Source organism: Montipora capricornis, chromosome 4 (assembly GCF_036669925.1).
Source record: "Montipora capricornis isolate CH-2021 chromosome 4, ASM3666992v2, whole genome shotgun sequence".
Classification (NCBI taxonomy): Eukaryota; Metazoa; Cnidaria; class Anthozoa; order Scleractinia; family Acroporidae; genus Montipora; species Montipora capricornis.
Window position 1 is genome coordinate 23,212,761 of NC_090886.1, and position 17,807 is coordinate 23,230,567.

Sequence of the window (17,807 nt, forward strand, 5' to 3'; positions counted from 1 at the left end):
TGACCACCTTAGACGAAAGGAAGAGATTTCTGGCGGCTGATTGCAAGAGTAGGTCAAGATGCCAGAAATGTGGAAAAAGACACCATACATCTATCTGCACCCAGGGGGATCATTGGGCACTCCTCGACACTGGAGCTGGGAGCTCTTACGCCTCAGCAGCACTTTTGGACAAGATTCCTAAGTGCACACGTACCCGAGAAGTTCGACGGATCCAAATGATGCTTGGGTCTACAACACGGCAAGTGGAACTTTCATCAATTACCGTACAAGCAGCAGATGGCAGCACAGAGTTAAAGGTTGATGTCACCAAAGTGGATCGAAAGGAGTTACTTATAGTTGACAATCCAAATTACAAGAAGATCATTGAATCGTACGCTCACCTCCAGGGAGTCCATATGGACGACAGTGATTCCAAACCTCACCTGCCAGTCCACCTCATCTTGGGCGCCAGTGATTACGCGGTTATCAAAACAACAGAAAGACCTCGAATCAGTCGTCTAGGAGAGCCAGTTGCCGAGAAAACTAAACTCGGGTGGACCATTATGTCCCCAGGGAGAGAAATTGATCACACCAACATGCTGCTGACACAAACAAATCATGTTGATTATGAAGAACTCTGTCGATTGGATGTGTTAGGGCTAGAGGACTCTCCGGAACATGACCAGCAGACGGTCTACGCTGAATTTCAAGAACAGCTAACGCGGGATCCGGAAGGACGGTACGAAACGTCTCTGCCGTGGAAGGGTAACCATCCACCTCTACCAAATAACAAAGCAGGAAGTTTACAAAGACTCGTCAACCTCTGGAGCAGGCTGCAGCGCATGGGCCTGACCGAAGAGTATGGACAAATCATTGAGCAACAGAAGTCGGAGGGGATAGTAGAAGGAGCGAATGAATCTCCACAGGAGAAGGAGTTTTATATTCCTCACAAGCCTGTCATGCGAATAGGAGATGAATCAACGAAGTTACATGTGGTTTATGACACATCAGCTCGGTCCAACCCACGGGCACCCAGTCTGAATGACTGTTTATACGCCGGACCGCCTCTTCAGAACCATCTGTGGAATGTGTTGGTGCGCATGCGCTTTCACCCAGTGCTCATCACAGGGACCTCAAGCAAGCCTTCCTCCAGGCTCACATCAAGAAACAAGAAAGGGACGCGCTTCAGTTTCACTGGAAAGCAAATGAACGCTCAGAAGTAGAAGCTCTAAGATTCATGCGAGCGTTGTTCGGTCTAGTGCCGTCACCTTTCCTGCTGGGGGGAGTGATTGAGAGTCACCTCGAAGGCCAGAGCTAGTCGCTTAACTGCACAAGAGTCTCTATGTGGATGATCTCATCAGTGGAAAACTGACGGTGAAAGAGGCGGAGCAGCTGAAACAGGGGGAAATCGAGGTGTTCGAAGATGCGAAGTTCACACTCCATAAGTGGCATTCCAATGCAGCTGAATTAGAACAGAACGGGACCAAAGTGGAAGACGAAGAATCGTTTGTCAAGCAGCAACTCAGACAACCGGGTGGAAGAGACAGCAGCCTCCTTGGACTTTCTTGGGACAAAAGGCAAAATGAGATCAGCGTAGCTGTGCCACAAGAAAATGCAATCACAACTAAGAGAGGAATATTGCGCAAGCTCGCGAAGATCTACAACCCATTGGGCCTTGCAGCACCGTTAACTCTGAAAGGGAAGCTAATTTACCGAGATGCATGCAGAGCAAAACTAGCGTGGAATGCACCGCTGCCCTCACAACTGGCTAGCCAATGGTCGTGCCTGGAGAGAGAGCTACAACCAAAGGTGACAGCACCAAGAGCCTTGACACTTTAGCGAGAAGAGATAGAGGAAATTGAGGTTCACACCTTTGGTGATGCAAGCGTAAATGGTGTGTCCGCGACCGTACATGCAGTGGTGAAGCAGAGATCAGGTGTAAACACAGGATTGGTTGCAGCAAAAGCACAACTAGCCAAACAAGGGCTCACGATACCACGCTTAGAGATTGTGTCAGCCCATGGCGACGAACCTGAGGAACATTGACGCTGTGCACTTAAAGGATTTCCTGTGAAACAATCTTTTGGATGGCTGGACAGTACAGTTGCGCTCCACTGGGTCAAAGGAGGTGGAGAATACAAACAATTCGTTATGAACTGAGTAAGGAAAATACAAGATTACTTGGCGCCACGTTCCCACGCAGGAGAATCCCGCCGATTTGGGGAGTCGAGGAGGACAAGTGGCCCACAACTCATTGTGGTGGCAAGGGCCGCAGTGGCTCACAAGGAAAGAGGAGTGGCCACCAGATCTTGTGACAAGTGCTTCTCCAGAGACAATTACGGAAGCCAAAGCAACTCGTGAAATCTTTGCTGTGGCATTAGCAGCAAATGCAACTGATGAACTAGATGCACTACTTGACAAGTTCTGCTACTGGAAAGCTATCAGGGTATGCGCATGGATCAAGCGGTTCCTTTTCAATGTCCGCACAAGGAAAACCAGCAGAATGACTGGACCTTTGACTACGCAAGAACTGAACCTTGTTAAACTGTTCTGGGAGAAGAGAGTGCAGAGAAGACGAGCATTATCAAGAGGATCGGCTGCAACTTAATCTTCAGCCTAACTCAGATGGTGTACTGGAGTGCCGAGGCAGGATACAGGGCCACTATCCAGTGTACCTACCAGACAGCCAACAATACACAAAGAAGCTGGTTGAACATGCCCACCAAAGCACACTCCATGGGGGAGTAGGTCTAACCATGGCAAAATTACGAGAGCGCTATTGGGTACCGCGACTGAGGAAACTATCCAAACGTATCACCAGGGCATGCCACGGATGTCGAAGGTTTCAAGCCAAGGCCTACTCAAGCCCTCCACCAGGCAACCTTCCGAGAGAGCGAACTGAGGGAGAAACCCCGTTCCAGCTCATTGGAGTTGATTATGCAGGGCCCCTAAAGTACCGTGTGAAAGCAAAGATGGAAGGGAAGGCATATATATTATTGTACTCCTGTAGTTTGACCCGTGCCTTACACAGTTGCCCAGCCTAGAAACCAAAGAGTTCCTGAGGAGTTTCAAACGCTTTATCGCTCGACGTGGCCGACCTAAAACAGTGTACTCTGACAACGGAAAGTCCTTCGTTGGGGCAGCGAAATGGATCAGCAAAGTAATGAGTGATGAGAAGTTCCATGACTTTGTGGCGGTTTAGCAGATCAAGTGGAAATTCAACCTGAGCCACACGCCCTGGCAGGGTGGCCAATTCGAAAGAATGGTTGGGTTGGTCAAATTAGCTCTCAACAAGACTGGACCGAGCTAGAAGAAATCCTATTAGATGTGGAAGTTGCGCTAAATAACAGGCCCTTGTCTTACGCTGAGGATGACGTTCAGTTTCCACTCCTCACGCCAAATTCTCTCATGTTCGCCCAACCGAACACACTGCCAGAGCTTCAGCCTCATCATAGCGAGGACTGTGACCTCCGTAAGAGAGCCAGGTATCTGAAGCGATGCAAGGATGCACTATGGTCCCGCTGGACATCAGAGTATTTGCGTGGGCTTAGGGAAAGACAGAAACTTAAACACAAGAGTGGACAGGTTCACGCGGCCAGGGGAGATGTGGTCATCATAAAGTCTGAAGAAAAGAACAGAGGACAATGGAAGTTGGGCATCATAGAAGAGCTCATCACCGGACAAGATGGAGTAGTGAGAGGGCAAGTCAATCCTAGAGAGGCCAGTACAGCTTTTGTATCCTCTGGAGCTGTCCAGTGAGAGACCACCTGGGGGACCTAACGTTGATCTTGATCCAAGGCCGCCGGCCTTCTGGTCAAGGTGTAATGCTGTGGCTGTGGCCAGAACACGTATACACGACCTTGCTGAGCAGTGAGCTAAAACAACGCTAACTGCAGCAGGCGGAACAATGAGCATTATTGTTTAGTCTAACACAAGAGCTAGGCTTATAAGAGCTCGGAACTATATGGAGACTTTGTTTATTTCCGTGATTAAACGTGATTAAGATTGGGTGATTGACATATATCTCTTTCGGAGATATATGAGGGGAGGGTGTCGGAATCGTGTCGGTTGCGTGACAATAGTTAAGCCATTTTGATAATATCGTTTTGAAGTGTTAAGTGATGTGTGAATTGAGAACTTGGGGTCAAATCGTTGTTGAAAATACAATTACATCGGAAATCATGAGAATGTACACGACCAATCAGAATAGAGGGAGTTGTCTCAAAAAAGGGAGCGCTTGAAAAGAGAAAAGAAGGAGAAAATCTTGTACTACGAGGGATGAATAAATCGTTTTTAAAAATTGTGACAGTGTTGGATAACTTTGGAGGCATTCCCAACAAATGTTCAATTATCTTTTCCAGCCAAAAGACAACATACAAGCATTATCATTGGTAAATATTGCTACATCAACTTATTTGATCACCAATAAACACACTTGTTTAATACATGTACTTATAATATTATTATGTAACGACACTTACCAACAAAATTAATAGATACATTTATTTCATTTATAAATGCCTTTGTATTCTAAATAAGACAAACTACATTATGTACACTACATAAGTACATTTAAGACTAAAAGAACACTATGACAAGACACTAGTCAAGACCCATCTTATTTCTCCCGTAGAAATATACCCAATGTCTCTTTCCGTCACTATGCTTCACGTTAACTCAACTATCCCCAATCCATGACATTCCTCCAACCAAAATATTTCCAAAACACTTACGCTAATATGCATGTCGAAGATCCCAAAAGAAACACCTTTTTTCTTAACCTACGTAAAACTTCTACATTTCAATTGTCCCCCGTTGGATTTAAATGTTTCAAAAAAGTTATTTTACTCACTAAATGACGTACAAAACCAGAGTAGGCGATTGCAAGCTGCCCTTGCCGAACACAAATGACTTTTAAAGAAATAGAGCAAGAAGTAGAACGAATCCAACTGGTCACCTCCATATTGTAAAATCACCTCCATTTCCCTTTACACTCATTTTTATTATCGCCAAAATTCAATCCTCAAAACAACTCATAAAACTCCTCGATAAGTTGACCCAAAACCACACATCCTTGTCAAGCTGTGGGAGCGGCGATACCCCTGGTCAACAGTAAAGCTCAAAGTCCCCTTGCGTGTGAGAAGCCTGGAACAACAAAACTGAAACAACCCAAACCCATACAAAAATACTAACCTTAGGCCTAAACATTATCTAAAGCATATTGTTTAGGCCTAAGGTTAGCATTTTTATAAAGATTTCGGTTGTTTCAGCTATTGTACCCTTGTTTCAGTTTTGTTTTTCCAGGCTCCTCCAACCAAGGGCACTTTGAGATATAGAAACAAGTCTTTACCCCCGATGGTTGTCGACACCCATGGCCATCCCTCAAACTGACATTGGACATTTTGAAACAATTACACGACATAATATCCCATCTTACTGCTGTAAAAAGAACGAAAACAACCAGATTTGAAGCTTATGCACCTATCAAAATGGTTTGAGTTCCGTTGGCAAAATGTACTTAGTCTGTGCAATCATTCAAAATGCAATCACATGTTTAAATGGAAACCTGACATCAAACTTTTTTGAAATTGAACCTCCTTCCCTGCATGATTACTTTAGATAAGACCAGAAGTGTGAAAGCAGCAGTACATGAAATGAAATGTTTATTTGTGCAAATCTAATTAATACAATTATACTCTGGACATAACAACCAAAAATTGCATAAATTCCATGTACAAGACTGTAAAGTTATACTCCGCATTCCCTTTTGATTATTCAACTTTTGATGTAAAAAAGGCATGAAAATAATGCTTGAACATGTATAGCTTTAGGAATGAAGCAGTTATTAAAATCAGATTAGTGAATTCGAAAGCTGCTCTACTGAATCGCAAGCTCATTGACAAGTTCCACACAATATTGCGAATTTTGCCTACAAATTAATCAGTAAGAATATACTGAAAGGTGGTTATTATGACTCTTTGCATTTGTTCACTTGTTGAAGCATATTCATCATAAAGTGACTCTGCTGCTGCATCATAACTTGAAACTGTTGTTGTTGTTGAATCAAATGCATCATACTTTCATATCTTTGCTTCTCGAATTCTTGCTGTTTTTCCTTCATCTGCAGCTCTTTCTCTCGGATACTCATTTCCTGAGTATTTTTTTCTCGCAAATATTCCTGGGTGTCATTCCCTGAAATTGTGCTATTTTCCTCCTCCTCTTCTTATTTCCTCCAAATGTTTCCATGGCAACTCTTCTCATTTCCAAAGCACTTTCTCTCTCCTTCTCTGACTTTGAAGAGGGACTGTCACCTACAGAGGTGCATATGTCAATTATATGATTTGAAGATATTCATGATTTTTTCTATTCCCCCAAATATTTAGAACAGGTAAAATTAATAACAAACTCTCACAAAGGCTATGATTGATTTAAATAATGCTCATTGTACATTTTAAATGGTTGCGACGGGGCAAGGAGTTCGAAAACAGCTGAGAAAGATTCATCACAACAAAAACAAATAAAGAAAGAAACTTGAAATTTACCCAAGCAGAAAAATATTTTTGGCCGTATCACACAATGCTAAAAGAAGTACAAACTCCCTCCCTTTGCCTAAACCCAATAACAAAAATTGAGTTATGAGTGGCCTCAAGAATAAATTTAGATATGCCAGGCTTACAGTTTGTTTTTTTTTATCTTTTTCTCAAATGATAAGGGGCGCTGTCGATTAGATAAAAGTAAACCCCAACACGATAATAAATAATGTAGCTATGAAACAACTAACAAGATGAAAAAAGCAGCAAGAACAAATAAGTGCAATAGACAGACATCTATATGCACCAAATAACTCTATCCCATGAAGAGGCGTGTAGAGTATCTAAAAATTTTTGACTGATCCTAAAATCATTTGTCCCGTAAAAATACCAGCACGAGTGGACTGAGTAGATTTTTAAAATAAGAATGCTGCATTGGTAAAATAAAAAAAAATTTAGAATGTTTCTTTCTTATGCCTATAATATGAGTTCACGAATAGGCAGCCAATGACGTTTAAACAGTAAAGGTGTTATGTGACAGTATTTACCGGCATTATATGCCTGCATCTTTGAATTTTTTGGATTTGATAATCAGGTAAACCTAGATATAGACTATTACAGTAGTCAATTCTACTGTAAATTAATGTATGGATGAGAATTTCTACCGATTCTTGTGATAAATATCTTCGTATTCTACGAAGATTATACAAGTGATAAAATGCAATACTACAAGTCTTATTGATATGTGTGTTCATTGTTAAGGATGGTTCTAGCCACAGCCCCAAATTCTTGACTTCTTTGCTAGGCTTTATCAAGTCGTTACCAACACATAATGTGGACATATTTATTTTCTAAAGTTGTTGCTTCGTGCCAATCAGTAGCAGCTCCGTCTTGTCAGTGTTAAGTTGTAGTTTGGCCTCCTTCATCCATTTCTGTATATCTTTGATGCATCTTTCCATAGCCGCTATGGCCTCATCCTCTCCACAATTGTCCTTGGGACTAAAAGATACATAAAGTTGAGTATCATCAGCATAGCACATAACAGATGGTAGGTGGGGTTTCATACTGCTCTATATATCTTGCTAAACGTAAATATTAGTATAGGTAATGACATTATTTTGACTGTAATTTAGATAAATATAAGCACAAGTAAATTGCACAAGCCTGTGAGACGAATGCAATTTGTACTCTTTGAAAAAATTTACAAATGCTTATATATTCCAAATTGCACGAGAAAAATCATATCATTATATTTATAAATAATATATATCAAAAAAATTGAAATCGTTAAATATCTCGCAATCACAGAAACATCGCACTATCAACGGTTCGCATTTAATTGGCTGTCTCTGACTTTGTTTACCCATTGAGCAAACAGAATGCGTGGGTTATTAACTATTTTTGCACTTTATTATCTCTTTTCTGCACTACGTTACCTCAAAACTGCATTTTTCTTAGCGAATCAGAATGGACTAATTTTTTGGTGTATATTATTAAGCCTGTAATCACACTTCAGGCAAAAACAACGTAATAGCTATTACTAGTTTCTACATCAAACTTCTATAAAAATGTCACAACTTTGTTGTTATACACCAAATTCAACATATAGCATCTTTCCTATAACACTTAGGAAATCACCTTTCTTTCATTAACATCCATATTACCGTTGCGTTTGTACTTATAAAATCTGGACTTTCTCCGTTTTTTTTTCTTTCCCTCACAAAAAATGCCTCAAACCAGCTACAACGCTTTGAAAAGACAAACATTAACACAACAACACTTTATTACCTAAAAGCAATATTACAGCAACATTTCAAACGGGCCTATGGAAAATCAGAAAATCCTGAATCCTGAATCCGGAACCAGAATGAGAGCAATAAAGCTCGATCATATCCACTTGTTTTATTTTAGTTAAAAAAGTTGAATGTTACAAACACAAACTTGCGACTACAAAGTTCCCCGTACGAAGATTTTTGGCCTGACTGAGCGAGATTCGGACCCGATTCAGGCCATAAAGCTGTTTCTACCTCGCATTTGCATACAATCAGAGGTCACGTGAGATAGCAAGCATGTGATATCCGAGCTCAGTGCGAGTTTTGTTGTCCGAGCAAACAGTCGTGTTACTCTCTGGTAGTGCAGTTTTTCGCTTTTTCAGACTTTTATTACGCCCTTCGATCATTATGGCCGGAGGGAAAGACGCATCCAAACCTGTTAGCGAAGAGCAGTTATTGGAAATCCACCCGGACGAAGACAACGGCGAAATGTCCGGAGAAGATGGATCGAACACCAGTGCCATGTCGTGCCAGGCACAAGCAAGCGACTCGAACGTTTCGTTGTCGCAGGCTGATGTACAGCTCCTGTCGTCAGCAATACTCACTTTGTCGAAGAAAATAGACAAATTCGAGGACCCCCCTTCCAAAGGGAAAGGGAAAGGCAAAGGAAAAAGGCCGAGGGATGATCGAGAACAGCAACACGATCTTCCCGCCAAAAAGCCCGCGAAGGACAGCTCGAGCTCCTCGAGCGCTTTAGAGAGCGAAGAAACCGAAGATATTCAGGCTCTCATGAACAAAGTAGCGGGGGATGACGGCGATATTGATGAGGAAGACGATGAAGAGGAGGACGATATTCTGGCGGATTTAGAGAAGGAGTACGCCTCCGAAGACATGACGGGCAAAAATATTAACAGCCCACAGCTCGCCAAACTCCTTAGCAAGATGTTTCGCAACCGGCTTCCAGACAAATTGCTGAAAGAAAAACTTGAACGCCAAGCTAGACCGGAAAATTGCGAAACTGCTAAAGCCACAAGAGTTAACCCGGGCATTTGGCGCAAGCTTCGCGAACCCACTCAGAAGCGGGATTTGCAGATGTATAAAATTCAACAAGCCCTCGTTAAAGGAATTATTCCAATTGCTCGCTTGACTGATCTGTCCATGACAGATAAGAAAGGCTTAGACCAGGACGGGGTTAAACAGATCAAACAATTTGGTCTCGACGCCTTATCCTTACTCACGCATGTAAACTACGAACTTAACATGCAACGGAAGCAATTGATGAAGCCTGATATCGGCAGGGACTATGCCTCTCTCTGCTCACCTCACGTGCCGTTCACCGACTGGCTGTTTGGAGATGACCTCCAGAAACAGCTGAAGGACATCGGAGATGTCAACAAAATTGGTGCCAAAGTTCAAGGTCACAGAGGTCCTCACAGGCCCTCGACTGGCTATGCCAATAACAACAACTCTAAAGGGTCTTACTCTAACCGAAACAATTCAAAAAACTCGAAGGGCCAAACCTTCCGGCCTTGGCGACACAAGGACCACCAGAAGTCCAACACCAACAACAAGAGGGCAGCTCAGTAGCCCAAACAGTTCACACGGTAAATGCTATTTCAAATTTTGTTGCTGGTAATATAGCTAACCACATCTCCAGCTGGAGGTCTATTACCACAGACCCAAGCATCCTTGAGATTGTTTCAGGCTATTTCATTGAATTTGAAAGTATACCATCTCAGCCAGCTGTACCGCATATTACATTTTCTAAGGGCGATGATCTCATCATTGCTGGAGAGATAAATAAACTCCTTGAGAAAAGAGTAATTAACAAAACTACTCACTCTGACAATGAATTCATATCCACTGTCTTTACTCGGCCCAAAAAAGATGGGTCTCATCGACTAATTCTAAATCTTAAACAGTTGAATGGATATGTCACATATCACCACTTTAAAATGGAGTCTCTCCAGTCAGCGGTACAGCTACTTAAGAAAGATTATTGGATGGCGGTTTTAGATCTCAAGGATGCTTATTACTCTGTGCCTATAAACCCCCAGCATAGAAAATTTCTCAGATTCCAATTTAAAGGATCTCTTTACGAGTTTACTTGTTTACCTAATGGGCTCTCATCAGCGCCTAGGGTATTTACAAAACTCATGAAACCAGTGTATGCCACTTTAAGGTCAAAAGGATACCTTATCGTAGGGTACATTGATGATATCCTTTTGTTGGCAAAAACACCCCATGAATTAGCCCAAGTAGTGGCTGAAACAATTGCTCTGCTTAAATCACTGGGATTTACAATCCATGAATCAAAATGTGTCACAACACCAAGCCAGGTTGCCAAATTCCTGGGGTTCTTCCTGAATTCTAAGGACATGATCATTTCTATGATTCCAGATAAAGCAGCCATAATCAAATCTAAGTGTCTCAATCTAGCCCAGCTCAAAGGACCTATTCCAATTCGAGATGTGGCCTCTGTTGTGGGCCTAATGGTGTCAGCATTTGAAGGGGTCCAGTATGCACCCTTGTTTTATAGGTCCCTAGAAAATGATAAGACATATGCTTTAAAAAGCAATGGATGGGACCTTGAAGGGAAAATAACACTCTCCCCTCTAGCAACACAGGACCTTTCATGGTGGATCACCAATGTTGATCAACTTCCCAAAGCAATCATGCCTAAGCCAGCCGATCTAACTCTCATGACTGACAGCTCCCTTAAAGGCTGGGGAGGGGTGATTGAGGGTTCATCATGTGTGGCTCGTGGCAGGTGGTCACACCAAGAATCCCAGCTGCATATTAACATATTGGAGTTGAAGGCCATTTTGCTAGCCTTGCAGGCTCTCTGTAACCATATGCAAAATAACCACATAAAAATCTTATGTGACAATACTACTGCCGTTGCATACATTCGTAATATGGGAGGTACAAAATCCAACGGCTGCAATGATATTACTAGGGAAATTTTTATGTGGTGCATAGACCGAAAGCTAACACTATCCATTTCCCATTTACCAGGGAAACTTAATACAGAGGCAGATAAAGCTAGCCGTGAATTCAACAATAGTAACACTGAATGGTCACTAGACCAAACGGCCTTTACTGAATTGAAATCAAAGTTGATCAAGGTGTATCAGGAGAACCTTTGAACACTATTTTGTGACCTCCTCATTCCTGCAAATGCTACGGTAGAATCTCAATCAAACTTCAACTTACAGGTAAGTCTCGTTTAATTTTCCAATTTTAAGGCAAAAACTGAGCGAGACAAAGCAACACAACCATTTTGTCACGCTTGTGCGACTGAGCGAGACATAAGTCTGGTTTGATTATCGCCGATAGTGTGGCGTGAGTGATCGAGAAAAAGTGAAAACCCAGTTTATTCCTTTACACTGCTGTAACAAGACATTTGTCACTCTATATTATCGGTGAAACTCAGGCTGCTCACTTGTTATTCGATCCATAAGTGATCCCCACTTGTTATTCGTTAAGAAAAGATTAGTAGAAATAGATCAGGGGTTACTCAAAAATGCAAATCAGTTACTTAACTCTGGCTGTCGTTCTAATGCATTATATTATTTGCTGCATTTCTGTACATGTAGTCCGTCCCCGAGGGTAAAAGGTGAGCAAACCATTTTTTACCGAAAATACGTATATGGCTGGATATTTTTTCCAAGTGATACATTTAGCGTGATACCCAAACGTATCCAGAGAGGTAAGTTCAAATAGCTTAGCACGTTCAGGAGAAGCAATCTAGCTACTTCAAGACAGCATTATCCTGGTTGCCCAAAACGGAGGATAATTACATATATATTTTTAATGATAGGAATTGCTTGTCGCTGGACGAAAAACCTTTAAGAGGGCAGAGCAACATTTGAGCTTTGGCTAACCGATAATGAAATATTTGCAACCGCTTTTGGCGCGAGTTTCAGTTTAATTGTGCATTTCACCCAAATACCTGAATCTCTACACAGATGCAGAGCTTTTTTTCCCATTTAAAACAGCATTTATTTGCTCTAATTAATATTGTCGGAAACACTTTTCTCTTTTATGAAATAGATATTAAACAATGTATGAAGATTTAAAATTAATGAGAAACTAGGAACGAACACCTCACTATCTGATCACAGATCACTGTGTGGAAACCTGGCTACTAACATGCCTACCTTCTTATGGACACTCCATGCTAAAAGCTGGTATATTCTTTTTACCTTAAACTGAAACATGTTTCTGTCTTACATGACTCATGTTTACTGCGGTTAGTCTCAGTCAAGAATCGTTCGATTACTTATTGGCACGGAAACTAAAGATAGGATCTTTCAAATAAGGATAAACTGCAGTCAGTTAACCCTTTGGTTGTAACCACTAAAAATGTGATAAAATAATTATTTTGTCGATACACATTTGTTATTCTGCTTCCAGTATCAAAACAAGAACAATGTCGCCGTAAGTCATGCAAACAAAAACTAGTGGTACTGTCTATGGGGCTGGGGGGAGAGGCAGGGGATTTTCTAGTTTATAATTTATAATGGAACTATTTAAAGTAGGCATAGTTTCAATTATGGCATGTTTTGTTCCTGTTTATACTGATTTAAATGTTTCTTATAAATAATGCATCAAGGTATAGGGATACCGCGATGTACCCTCACCTCATGACAGATGATACTTCATATCGTCATTGTAATAGCAGAGCTCCACGAAAGGTGTGCGCACCATAGCTAAGAAAATATGGTAACCCATCAATAGCCATGACGTCATGAACGTCCGTATGTACGTCCGTCCGTCCGTCCCTCCCCGTCCCCCTCCGTCCGTCCGTCCGCCCCTCCGTCCGCCCGTCCGTCCGCCCCTCCATGTATGCCAATGTGACCAGTATCGCGTAACCATATCACGGGTTCAAGTTTAGAGCTCATCGAGGAGGCAATACTCCAGTTTACAGCATACATCTTTGATATTGGATATCAATGTTATGGTCAGTTGACACCTGTCAAAACAAGGTATCCGCTGACCATATCGCGGGCTCCTGTTTTTTGAAGTTGACCGCTCCCCGGGACTGGTTGGATTGCAGGCTCAAGCCAGGTCAGACACTCACACACACAACTCAAGGAGGCTTAATTTTTCGCACTCTTTCTGTGGCTCGACGCGTCTACACAGCCATGCTACGTCAGCAAAGCTCTTGACAGTCAATGCTTTTTGTGTTCAGGTACGGTTTGGAAAACGTATTTTTCTTGCATTTTTCACTGGTTTAACATAATATAGCTGTAGTTATTCAAGTCAAGCATTGGAGGGATATAAACTTAAAGCTGAGTGTTTATTTTTAATTTGTTTAGGGCTCCTTTTTGCTCTGAATTGCAGTTTTTGGCATGTCTTAAGATTTTTAATTTCGAATCTACCTGGACGGCCTATGTCAGAAGAACAGAAACGAAAGAAGGGAGAAAGAGAACCAGAACGACAAAACGGTACACCAGTAATAGTTTAAAGTTTGTGGAAGAAGTTACTCCACAAATTCTTTTCTCAACACGCACAGGTAATTTGTTAGAGATCTCGTTTGCAGTTTGTCCTTTCTAGCCGATTCTGGTTCTATGCCAAGCTGGCGTGTTTCAATGAAATACATCGAATTGTAAATGATCTCGTTTTCAGAGATAAAGTGGAATAAATAAAGTACATCAATAAAACTCCTTGTTTGACCTTGAACTGACAAAGAAGATCTGTCACATCACGAGCTATAGTACGTTTGTTATTTCTAATTTTAGCGTGATTCCTATTCCCTGGCTTTTGACAGTCTACTCTGAAATGGCTTCTTTCCTTTTCTGTTCGCTTGCTTCCTTTTAAAACTCTTCCGATTCAAGAAAAATTAATTGCCTAACTAGTGAATTCCACAGTAGATTTCGCTGGAAAAACTGATATCACACTCATCCCTTCGTGATTCATGTGATCAGTCGGTTTTTCAGGTGAAATTAACCGCGGAATTTCTTTAGTTAGGCAGCGAAGAAAATGACATTTTATTACAGTTTAATGACAATAAGCAACATCATCATAAGGATAGTCTACAAAAGAGTCAAAGACCCCATACAAAAGCATTCTCTGTGAATCGCCTTCCGAAGGGAATAGGTTGGTGATCCAAAGGTTAATGAGGCAGTTAGTTGTTGTTATTTCCCCGCTCAAACTTACACAATTATTTCATGTATAGGGGGAAATTTACTGTGAATCGCTGATCAACTTGAGCATAGTGACGCAGTGACGCGATCCTCACTGCAGAAAGTGTGCGATTCTCCTCAGAGCTTGCCATATAAAGGTCTTTCCAATTCGGCTGAATGGCGGGGTTGGTTCAGTGGCCTAGTGGTAAGGCATCTGACCGGTGACCAGGAGACCAGGGTTCGATTCCCAGCTGAACACACACACACACACACACACACACACACATATAAATATAAATATATATATATATATAGCTCTTTGGCATTACAAAGCTTTTGCTTTCATGTCCAAATTGAGCTCTCTACTGGGATGAGTCATTGCCGCTAGCAGTTGCGCATGCTCACTAGCTCGCTAGTTTGAGCACTCTAGCATGGCTTAGGTGTTCCACATGTGTGGGACATTTGGGGTGGCTTTATAAGCTTAACCTCCATCCCAGACATCAGCACTGCACTAATAACTATGCTTAAGTAAGAAAATGAATAAATAAAGAACTATTGTTAAAACTAGGATTATATAAAAAATTAAAGATTTAGTCATATCTTGATAGCAAGAAGTCTCTTGCACCCTTCCTAAAATTAGAAATGTTAGATGCCTGACATACTTTCAATGGTAATGCATTCCACATGTCCACGATCCTATTAAAGAAACTGCTTTTAAAAGTAGTAGTTCTAACGAAGTTCTTCTTGATTGTAAGTTCATCCCTTCCCCTAAGGTGGTACCTATTAGAATCAGTATAAAATTGAATATATGTAGATATGCCTATACTTATATACCCGTTAAGAACTTTATACAAGAATAAAACATCAAACAAAAGTGATTTCCGGGAAAACCAAAAGGCGGACAGTTCCAAAGCCTTTCACTAATCCTACAGCCAGTAAAAATAAACAAGCCGGGAGCTCCACTTTTAGGCTTGGCTAAATCCATATATTAAGCTGAGAAATAAGCTTGTGAGTGAGACAAATGCAGAGACTTACAGAAAATCACTTATGTCTTACATGTAAAGCTATTCAGTCCCCTATCAGGTATCACAATAAAACTGACCATCTACGGGCCTCCGTTTACTGTTTGCGTAACTTATGGCTAAATTGTGGACTTGTTTTGAAACTGGAAGATGTGTACTGACAGAAAAATGCATGTATCACATTTCTAGTGGTTACAAGACATAGACTCTTGCTATAACCAAAGGGTTAAGAGATTGAGTTTCTCGTTATCCGAAAGACCCTATCTTTAGTTTTGAAGGGGAAGGAGAAGGGAAAAGAAAAATCACTGGCTAGCTAGAATTAAATTTGTGTCAATCAACACCAACCTATTGTTGTTGAATTCAATGGCACTTTATTTTTCGACCTCTCATGTAAACAATCTTCAAAACGGCCGCCAACTTTGTCTTTTTTATCCGATTCAAAACGTTTGGATAGAAATTCAAGACTATGCAACAGTTTTTAATTTTCCTTACACACACGTTGGAAAAAAGTTGTGAAGAATGTTCTATTTTTTTAAATGGATTCCAGCCACATTTGTTAGTCCTTCAGGGTGGCATACAACACCAAACGATTTCTTTGTCAGCCATGGTTTCAACAAATTTACACAAGATTTTGTTGAGACATTCCACCAGTAAACTCATTTCACAAACTCGTCACACGTTATTCAAAAATTGCTCCTATTTTGGGTGACGGTGTTTTGGTTTCACTCTGCACTCCGCCGTGAGAGTTTTTGGGATAATGGTGCGGTAAACAACATTCCTGCGTGGCGCATTTTCCTCTGAATGCTTTTCATTGGATGCCATTTGACAGTTAGAGATTTCACAGCTGCCTTACGTATGCATATTAATTAGGGGGTCCTTTCACTCACACCGTCCTCGTTCTCCCGTGGTTTTCTCTTTCCCCATCAAATGCTTTCCATGCAAATTAATTAGTGCTCACCTTTTCCGTTTTTTTTCTTGATCTCCAGTGTGGCGAGATCTGGAAGGCAAAGGTTCTTAGTTGTTTACTCCAATAAATAAAGTGAATTTCTTTTGTCTTTTACTTTTCTTTTGTGGACTCCTTTCATCCATGGCTTCATTAACACCAAAGGACAAGGAGGAGTCTCAATGTCAATCATTTCAAAAAAGGAGTGATACCAGTGGTACGAACTTTGTCGTCACAACAATATCCGTAAAAATCAATTTTGCAGTTTAAAGTGTGTAATATAACATTCAACAACTGGATATCATCGACCTTTCTTGTTCTTATTCCTATTCCTATTCCGGTTCTGGTTCCGTCTCCGGATTCTGGATTTCCTGGTTTTCCATACGTCCATTTCAAACACCAATTACTACTGAACAAGAAGAGGTCATTTTTACGATATAAGAAATTATCGAAAAACCCTACAAAAAACACCCTAACCTTATATTTCGGCTAAAATTGCTTTTCCTCAAAACGAATCTGCTTCCCAGATCAGAACATGCAAGAAATGTTTGATTTTATCCTCACAGCCTCGTGAGGCAAATTTCTCACCACAACTTCCCCGCACTCGCGAGGCAGTTTGCTCAGCTCTTTCCTCACTGTGTGCGGCAGGCTTAAGATGCCGACGTCACGCTCTTCCTCACATGACTGAATGGTGTGGCCGTTGACCTTATAGCTTCAGGAGATAGGCTTGCACTTCCTTGTAATGGATTGCAGCTTGCATTTCTTCTCATTGTACGCTAAACCAGAGGCAGCGGACCATAAAAAGAGACTGTGGAGATCTTGTTGCAAGGTGGCGCCATCATCGTGAGACTTCATTTCTTTATAAACCTTTGTGTCATCGGCAAACATCACCACTTGACTCTTGGTGATGACTTCAGCGAGGTTCTTTACATGTAAAAAGAAGAGAGCAGGACCAAGAATTCAACCCTTAGGAACGCCCAACCTGAAAAGAGGGTCACATAAAGTTGCCTCCCCCCCCCTTCATCAAAAAAATAAAACAACAAAACAACACTAGCCACAATAAAAACCATGTAAGCGCTAGCCCTACTAAAGAAAATGGACTGACACAAAGACTCTAACCCTGACAGAGTTTTCCTCTGTCCTCGTGTGGGCCCATTGCCATTACTGAGGGTAAGGCTAACGCTTACATGGTTTATATGGGTACAAAACTAGCACTTGACATTACCCTCTAATAGTTGCGTCTGTTGAAATACACCATTCAATAAATGTCTTTCCCTGCTGTATGTTAACAACATACACACTATAGTTTATTATTACTTCAAAAGGTTATCAATAGAAAGCTTCATATGACTAAACTATATCATAATTATCACTTTCAGATCCCACAAATGCAATTAATTAGATGCAACTCGAATTTAATAAGCACAACC